Source organism: Cajanus cajan, chromosome 1 (assembly GCF_000230855.2).
Source record: "Cajanus cajan strain Asha chromosome 1, NIPB_CcT2T_4, whole genome shotgun sequence".
In the NCBI taxonomy this organism is placed as follows: Eukaryota; Viridiplantae; Streptophyta; class Magnoliopsida; order Fabales; family Fabaceae; genus Cajanus; species Cajanus cajan.
The window spans coordinates 25,488,445-25,498,618 of NC_138517.1; positions in this window are offsets into that span (position 1 = coordinate 25,488,445).

A 10,174-nucleotide genomic window follows, 5' to 3' on the forward strand; every position below is an offset into this window, starting at 1 on the left:
GAAATTCCATCAATTAGTAGTTTTGCTAAAGGAAACTCATCAACATCACAATGGCTTATAGTGAATGTAAGTTATACTTTTCTTTATTTCTTTTATCTTATTTACTTATTTTAATTAACTTTGACTATTTTTTTTTATTTACTTGTACTCACTATTTTTTTATGGAACTAATGTAGGAGTTTATACAATATGAGAATGATAATTTGTCACATGTGGGTAAATCTCAATTGGACACATATCTAGAGGAGCAAAAACTTTCTTCTCAATATCACCCAAATTTGGATCTTTTGCAATATTGGATGGAGAATAAAGTTAGGTTTCAAGAACTTGCATTGATGGCATGTGACATTTTAAGCATTCAAATAACAACTGTTGCTTCAAAATCGGCATTTAGTATTGGTTCACGGGTGCTCAATAAATATCGAACTTCACTTCTTGCCGAAAATGTTCAAGCATTAATATGTACTAGAAATTGGAAATTAGGATTTGATGTGCATGGTAAATATTTAAATTATCTTCATAGATGTTTCAATAAATTATTTGCCATTTTAACTAGCTTACTTTTAACTAATATTATGGCTTATGATGTTGTGATGATTTGTAGGAAAAGAGGATGAAAATGAGGAGATAGAGAATGATGATCAACCTACATCAAATATGGACTCAAATGTTATTATTGGAGATGCTTGATTATATTTGATAGATGTAATTGGACTTACAAATATTTTATGTTTGTTTTTAAGATATTAATTAAGACTTTGATGTTTTAAGGTATTTAGACTTTGATGTACTTGGACTTGCAAATGTTTTATATTTGTTTGGTTGTGTATTAAGACTTTTAAAGTTTTAAGGTAGTAAGGCTTTAATATTTGGTTAATAGTTGGTATCTTGGACTTTAAATTTTAAAGGCACTGAGACTTAAATATTTCTATTAGAAATTTAGAATGTGTAAACTTTGTTATTTAAGACTTTGGTTTATTATTTACAATGTTTGATGTTATTATTAGAAGTATATTTATATCATTTTATATGTATTTTTTCCTCATGTTTTCATAAGTTAAATAAAGGAAAAGAAATTCAAAATCTCATTGAATGTATCAATATTCATTTAAAAAATTTAGATTTAATTGGGCCCGCGGACTTATCCGTTTATCCGCGGGTTTCACGGGCCGGATACGGACTTGAAGATTTAAGTCCATTTATTTTGCGGACCGGATTTATCCAGCCCGTTAAAAATGCAGACTTCGCGGACCGGGCCTTAAACGGGTCGGACCGGTCCGCATACCCACCCCTACTCCTACCTAACTATACATAGGCCATGCTCGGATAAGTATTTATTGAGAAAATTATTCAAACATGCAATAAACCTCAATTGTTTGATGGGTAATAACACTCAAATATTGCCTAAAAGTCTTCTCTCCTTGCTTCTCCCAAAATCAAAAACTCTACTAATGAAAACAGAGAAAGCCCTCCGAAATTGTTGAACAAATCCAGTATTCAACTGCTAGCGGCTACCACGGAAGGAAGTTATAAATGTACAGAAAAATAAAACTAAACCACCCAAAAGACCAAAAATAAATTGAAAAATATATGTTACAAGAATCGAAGAAAGGAAATTTATGAAGTTGGAGTCAGAGGAGGCGATAGACAGAGAGAGAGTGTAACACCCCAGTTTTCAAAAAGGTTATTATTATTATTATTATTATATGATATTTGGTCATAATTATTTTAATAATTATAGAGGAATATTATTTTGTACGTTTTAAATAATTATTGTTTTGGAAAATTATTTTGTACGTATTAAATAAGTATTTTTATTAGCATTTTTAAATAAATATTTATATGTTTTAAGAGAAGGTTGATTTTATATGATATTTTGTTATTGAAATTATATTATTATATTTTGGGTCAGAAATATATTATTATTATAGAGGAAAAATATTTTATAATATACATGTATTTATTTTATTTAATTATTTTGAGGAAAAAGAGAAGTGGTTTAGAAGAGAAGGAAAATGGGTTGGGTTGACCCAGCCCAATGGATTATTTTTAAGAAAGGAGTCAGATAGCGTTAACCCTATCTGCCTCATTTACGTTTTGAAGGGTTAGGAAAAAAAAAGGAGAAACAAAGAGCTCTAAGGAAGAGTCCTCAAGAACGATCTTAGATCACACCAAGACCATTCGTCTTCTGCTCATCCAGGTAAGGAGGGAGTGAGAAATCTTACTTTGGGTGTGGGAATGTACGTTGGGTAGTGGGATTGACCTTCAATCCTGTGTTTGTTGTATGCTCATGTATGAGGGGTTTTCCCTAATTGTATCTGTTTCATCTATTGTCCCTCTTGTATGTAATTAATTGTATAAATTGCTTGAATGAATGATTAATTTCAGTTTTAAAATTGTAATTGTATGATTTGAGATTTCTGTGGGTTTCTACGGGAAACCTATGAGAAAATGGGCAAAATATGAATATTTTCTATTTTTCCTTCTGATTGCTTTGTTGTGTTCCTTGTTGGATGTGATGCATGAGTATGTGGTTAATTTTGAAAATGAATATGTTTTTATATGAATTAGAGTGCTCTGTGGGTTTCTACAGGAAACTCTATGAGAAAACGGACAAAATATGAATGTTTTCTGTTTTGGCTTCTGATTGCTTTGTTGTGTTCCTTGTTGGATGTGATGCATGAGTATGTGGTTAATTTTGAAAATGAATATGTTTTTATATGAATTAAAGTGCTCTCTGAAAATTGTGAATGTGATATGATAATGAGACATGATAATGTGATGTGGTAATGATGAAATATGATGATGGAATATGATGATGAAATGTGATGATGAGATGTGATAATAATAATGTGATATAAGAATGCATAGAGTCTTGATTGACATGCATCATGTGCATAAATGTTTTTAAGGGTACAATATGGAATACACCGCCAGAGAAGGCCCCCTAGTGTAAAAGCTTTGGAGATTAGTCCTTGGGATAACTCAGTTTGGAAGTCCCAGTCTCGCCCATTGTGTGCATGGGATGTATCTTGCGCGACTTAACTATCCTGACAAGACTCTGGTAGTATGTCCTTCTAGTGAGAGTGCGCAGAGGGTGTGACCCGGCATGTACTCCTAGATTACTCTTCGTGTATTGCTAGCGACAATATGCCATGTGATGTTTTACTGGCGCCACATGCATGATAATATGTAGTCCGTGTCCATACATGTGCATTTTCAATGTTATATGGTAAATTGATATTTTTATGTCTTGGATGAGTGAGATGTAATATCGTTGTTAATATATCTATGCTATACCTATCTTGTTTATGTTTGGCTATCCGGTGTGTATTTCTACATTGTGAGTCAGAGTGAGATGTTTCTCACTCCCTTTTCTTGTGTTATTTTTCCTTGATTGTCTTATAGGTTATTATCAGCATGAGGCTGAAGATGTTGGTGATGAAGCTTAGGCTTCTATATTGGGATTTGCTCTGATAGGACATGTGACATCGGGCGTAGATAGGATTAGATTAAGATGTTTTTATTAAATTATTTTGGAAACTTTAGTTTTATTTCTTTGTAATTTTCGCTGATTTTGTTAAGTTATGGATGTGGTACTCTCTATCTGAACACGTTTGATATTTTAATTATGAAATGTTATGTTATTCAAATTTTGTTATTTGTGTTATGGTATGTGGGGTAGAGGGTGTCACAGAGAGAGAAAGTTACCAGTGAAGCGATGGGAAAACGGTGGCGGGTGATGGGATAGAGTGTGCTGCGAGGCTATTAAAGTGCTAGGCGGCAAGCAAGCGAGGGTTTAAGGGTTTGGCAAAAGAGTTTTAAACAAATAGTTAAAAATATGAAGTTTTAAATATATATATATATATATATATATATATATATATATATATGTATATATATATATATATATATATATATATAGGCGGCAAGCAAGCGAGGGTTTAAGGGTTCGACAAAAGAGTTTTAAAAAAATAGTTAAAAATATGAAGTTTTAAAGAATATATATATATATATATATATATATATATATATATATATATATATGTGTAATAAACTCTACATCTTTATGTATTAAAAATGAAAGTTTTAGAAAAATATTTATAAGAGAGTATTTTCTTTTAAGATGTTTTTTTATTAAATGTGAGAATTTTTTGGAATATTCTCAAAAAAATTATATTTTAACTTATATTTGATGTAAGATTATTTTGAATTGTTAATAATTTATTTTAAAATATTATCATGATGTAACATCCTATTTTCTAAAATAATAATATTATTGTATGTATTATTATATTTTTATAGGTGGCAAGATATTTATATTATTTATTTATTTATTTTAATGGGAAGAAGCGAAATGGGTTGGGTTGACTCGGTCCAATAGAATTTTAAGGAAGGGATTAGGCATAATTAACCATATATGTCTCATTTTACATTATGAAGGGTTAGAAGCAAAAAGGAAGAGGAGAAGGGAACTTTGAAGAGAAGTGTTCAGAACCATCTCAAACTGCGTCAGATTGTTCCTATTGACACAACAAGGCATGCAGAGAAAAATGAGTGATTCATATGTGAAATTACAAGAGAGAATGGGTAGTGGGAGAAATCCCTAAATTTCTAAGATTTTTCTATTTCTTTTCTGAAGCTCAAATTGACGATTTTCAATTAGGTTTTATATTGATTTATAAATGTGGTTGTTATATTGTTTGGTAAAATTGATGATCTAGAAGATAATGAATTTATTGGGATGTGATCTATAAGTTAAGATTTTTGTAGATTGATGAGCAACCTTAGTTATATGAATTAAAGAGTAATTGGGAGATTTTACTTAGGGATGTACTTTAATATTTTTGTTATATCTTTCTATGTGATTAATCAAATCAATTTCTGTTTGTTGGGTTAGAAAATAGACACTTGGGGCTGTAATTTAGACTCTAGAATCATGTGAAAATGTTAAGAATTGATTAATTTATGTGAGTTATAAGTTCAGTCTCCATTTTAGTGTGTGAAATATTAAGTTTTGTGTTGTTAGCCATGCAAGGTGACCTTAACGACATTTTTAGGCTTCATGTTCTGTACAAAAGTTGTAGCCTTGGATGTTTTATTTTCAATGGCGTAAAAATCACTCAAAAAGGATGTGTATAACTCAAGTTATGGTCAAAATAGTGAGTAGAGGTCAAGCTATCAGGATTTACGGTGCTCGACACGAGTATTCTATTTCAGTTTGCGTTTTTGACGTTTTTGCAACCCCTTTTTGGCATGTTTGTGATACTTTATGATTTCTTAGTGATGTTTTATACTACTTATGATGTGATTGAAAGAGTTTGATGTGGGATTGTGAAATATGGTATTATATTGATGGATTTTGATTATGGTTGTGAATTGTATGATGTCCAATAATGACTATTATATGAATGGATATAAATGGTGTGTATTTGGCTGAGTATATTTGAGTATGAATAGTTTGTATTTGGATGAGTGATGTATAAATGTGGTTGTATGCGAATTACTTAATAATTGTTCATTAGCATGAATAAAGATGAGGAATGAGTTTGGTAGCATTAGCATGAGCATTGGGGCATGTGCATATGCATTATCCTGACCTGTGTGGTGATTAACAGTGAATGCATGCGATATATATATATATATATATATATATATATATATATATATATATATATTAACCTTGGCTTGTGTGGTGATTAACAAGGAATGCATTACCTGGCTTATGTGGTGATTAACAGGGAATGCATGATATATTTTATACACTAGCTTGTATGGTGATTAACAGTGTAGCCATGCATGGCGATGCTTGAGGAGATTGATAAAGTGATGGAGGACCACCCTTGGAGCTTAATGTGAGACTCATTACTAGGTGCATGGCTAGGAGAGTAGAGGATGATAGAAGAGACACCATGTCTAGAGTTATGCTCATCATGTGTGTAGAGTTTTGATCCTCTCTTAAGCCTATCATTAGTAGTATAGGATTTATTACTTTTATTTCTCATTTTACCCTTGTATTTTGAGGTACCCTAGATGGTAGGATTTCTTTTATATTTTTCATTTAGCCTTGTCGCCACCGGCCCAAACGGGCCTTCGGCATTCGCGAAGACGGTCGTGCTCGCTTTTATTTTAGTTTTGAAAATGTATTGGATTATTAGAAAGACTTGTTCTCAAACTGAGACCTTGTCGATCTTATCCAATTTATTTATTAAAAGTCTCACCAATCCATATTAATCCCAAGCGGGACCCTCTATGGATTAGTGGTTTTCGCAAAAGGAGGGTTCGTGGAGTCGCCACCAATGTTTTACTCAAAACATTGGAAAAAGGGATAAGGCAATTGATTTTATAAATCAACTTTGGCCATCACAACCAGAGTTGGGTAAGGGAGTCGGTTACGCGTGGGGAAGGTGTTAGCACCCCACAGCGCCCCTTTCGGGTTCCCTATGACAGATTATTTCTAAAATGATAGCGTAAAATTACTAAATTACCCCTATTTATTATAAGCGATTATAAATTAACTATCTACATGGTGATAGTTTAAATATGCACACAGAAAGCAGTAAAAGGAAGGATTTAAGAAGAAACCTCTTGAAGCGTGCTTTTATATATTGAGTAAGACTGGGAAGCTTTTTGGCGTTCCCTCGCTCTACAAGCTCGCTCGCTCCTTCCTAAAAACTTTTGACTATGGAAATCCGGAGGATTTCCCTTCGACTAGGTTCGAATCTCCAAGCTAAGTGCTCGGAATTCCGGAACTTCGTCGGATCGACTCCCAGAGAGATTTCTAGGGCAGAACACTGCTCAAAAACCCCAGAATACTCAAGGAGGGAGTCAAAACTGAGTAAAAAAGTGTGGAATGACGTCCAATTGACGTCATATTTATAGGGAATAGGCGCAATACGGCCTACAGAAGCAATACGGCCGTATTGAAATTTTTGAACTTCAATACGGCCGTATTGAGTTCAATACGGCCGTATTGAAATTCAGAAATTTCAATACGGCCGTATTGAGTTCAATACGGCTGTATTGAAGCTTCAATACGGCCGTATTGATTTTAGTACGGCCGTATTGAAGTTTCAGAAACTTCAATACGCCGTATTGAGTTCACTGCGGCCGTATTGAAGCTTCAATACGGCCGTATTAAGTTCAGTACGGCCGTATTGGGCTTCATTCCCTCCACTTCCTTATTTTGAGCTATTCTAAGACCTCTAGACCTACAGAGAACCCTCCTAGGGCCTTCCAGGAGTCCTTCTGGCTGATCTTCCTTCAGTCTTCGAGAGTCTTCAAGCTTTATTTCTGACCCGGACAATTTTAGGGGTCTACAGCTGCCCCCCTTTACTTAGTCAAACGGTCTTTTTAGTGTATCGATTGACAAGTAAAGGAGTTGACCCAATTGTCCGGGTAATACGCCAACCTTCTGACTTGTAGTGTCTTCCGGTGGAAAATTGTCGAGTAGCCTCTCCAGGTTTTGCTTTGCTTGCTGCCCAAGCTGGAAGCTGTGAGTACCGCCTCTCCAGGCTTAGCTTCACTCTTTGTTCGAGCCGGAAGCTAAGTACCCTTGTGACAACGGTAGCAGTGTGAGTTTCGCCTCTCCAGGCTTAGTCTCGCTCTTTGTTCGAGCCGGAAACTAAGCACCTTTGTGACGACGGTGAGCAGTGTGAGTTTCGCCTCTCCAGGCTTAGTCTCGCTCTTTGTTCGAGCCGGAAACTAAGCACCTTTGTGACGACGGTGAGCAGTGTGAGTTTCGCCTCTCCAGGCTTAGTCTCGCTCTTTGTTCGAGCCGGAAACTAAGCACCTTTGTGACGACGGTGAGCAGTGTGAGTTTCGCCTCTCCAGGCTTTGCTTTGCTTGCTGCCCAAGCTGGAAGCTATGAGTACCGCCTCTCCAGGCTTAGCTTCACTCTTTGTTCGAGCCGGAAGCTAAGTACCCTTGTGACAACGGTAAGCAGTGAGTACCTCCTTTCCAGAGATAGCTTCGCTCATTGCTCGAGCCGGAAGCTGCATACCTCCGTGTTTGTGACGACGGGGTAGCGTGAATATCTCCTTTTCAGGGATTTGTGATGATTTTGTCTCCACAGTCCACGATGCTGCTTCGACGGTTGTTTTTCGATTTTTGTGCCACTGAGGGCTGGATAACGCAGGGATCCGTCTAGGGGATGTGCAGTTACTCATAGGTTCTTGTGTCCCAACTTTCCATTGCGTAGTTGGTGCCCACTGGGGAATTTCTGATTCCTTAGGGGTGCAGACACAAAGATGCTCTTTCTGATGTGAGCGGTGCCTTATGATTGGCTGACGTCCTTTCGACGTTGGTGGAGTATCTCGGTTATCCTTGTTCGGGTAACTCTTTTTGATTTTCTGATTTTTTGCTGCCTCTGTGTAGGCTGTTATCCGCTGGGGATTCTGGATGTTGATTTTGTCTCCACAGTCCACGATGCTGCTTCGACGATTGTTTTTGATTTTTGTGCCACTGAGGGCTGGATAACGCAGGGATCCGTCTAGGGGATGTGCAGTCATTCACAGGTTCCTGTGCCCCAACTTGCATTGCATTGTTGGTACCCTTGGGGAATTTCTGACTCCTTGGGATATAGACACAGATGCTCTTTCTCTCTGAGTTGAGCAGTGCCTTATGATTGGCTGACGTCCTTTGGACGTTGGTGGAGTATCCCGGTTATCCTTATTCGGGTAACTCTTTTTAATTTTTGGATTTTGTTGCCTCTGTGTAGGCTGTTATCCGCCAGGGGATTTTGTCATTGGTTTGTGATTGGCCTCTTCTGTTAGGCAGATCATCTTGATGTTCAATGATAGGCTGAGAGCCGGATTCCACTTGGGGAATGATTATTGATCTTTTCGATTTTTTTTTTCTTTTTTGAAAGAGTGCCTCTGAATAGGCGAATTATCTTGATGTTTGATGATTAGCTGAATGCCAAATTCCTCTTGGGGAATGGTTATTGATCTTTTTGATTTTTTCTCCTTTTGCAGGGATGCCTCTGAGTAGGCGATTGGGGAATGAGGGATCTTATGTATCCCAGAGTATTATTTAGGAAGCCTCTGCAGGCTTAGCCTCACTCAGCGCTTTGAGTCGGAGAGCTATCTTCCACTGAGGAAGTGTTAAGTCCTTTGACTTGTATATACTGTTTGGATGATCGCACTTCCATTGGGGATTGCGTCGATTTTGCTTTGATAGCTCTTGCTGGGGATTCGTTCCGTGAGCTTGAGTTGAGGTTTTCTCTAGGGAGTATTATTTCTGCGAGCCTCTCCAGGCTCATTTACTCTGTACAGTTGGGGGAGTATTATTTCTGCAAGCCTCTCCAGGCTTTAGTTATTCTGAGGAAGTATTATTTCTGCAAGCCTCTCCAGGCTCAGTTATTCTGCGCAATCTTTTTGTTGGATTTTCTATATCCTTGCTTTTTTCATTTTCGGCTTTTTTTGTATTTTGCCTTTTCTTCTGATTTGGCTTTTTTCTGTATTTTGCCTTTTTTATGTTTTTGGCTTTTGCTGTACAGAAATTAAAAGTGCTAAAGAAATTAAATTCAGTTATTATGAGAGAGTATTATTTCGGCAAGCCTCTCCAGGCTCAGTTATTTTGTAGGAGTATTATTTCGGCAAGCCTCTCCAGGCTCAGTTATTCTGAAGGAGTATTATTTCGACAAGCCTCTCCAGGCTCAATTATTCTGTACGAGTATTATTTCGGCAAGCCTCTCCAGGCTCAATTATTCTGAGAGAGTATTATTTCGGCGAGCCTCTCCAGGCTCAGTTATTTTGAGAGTATTCTTTCGGCAAGCCTCTCCAGGCTCAGTTATTCTGTATGATGCTGTTGATTTTCTGAATCTTTGTATTTTGCTTGCTGCTGTCATACACAAGCAATTTTCTATTTTTCTATTTTATGCGGTTGCCTCATGATAAGGTCTTTGAATGTGCAACTAATGTGTGTGTGATGCACAAATGCAATACAATTTTTTATTTTTGTTCATTTATTTAGAAAAGTGAGTGGCTCTCCCTATCCTCTTCTTCTTGGAGGACTTTCTGTCATTGACGCGAGGGAGTATTTTTGTGAGCCTTTATGCAGGAGATTATGGATTTTACAGGAACCCCTCCAATTTTCTTTTATTGACCGATTAATAATGGAATTTCGTACAATTTTTTTATGAAAAACCAATTCAGAGGCATAATCACATGGT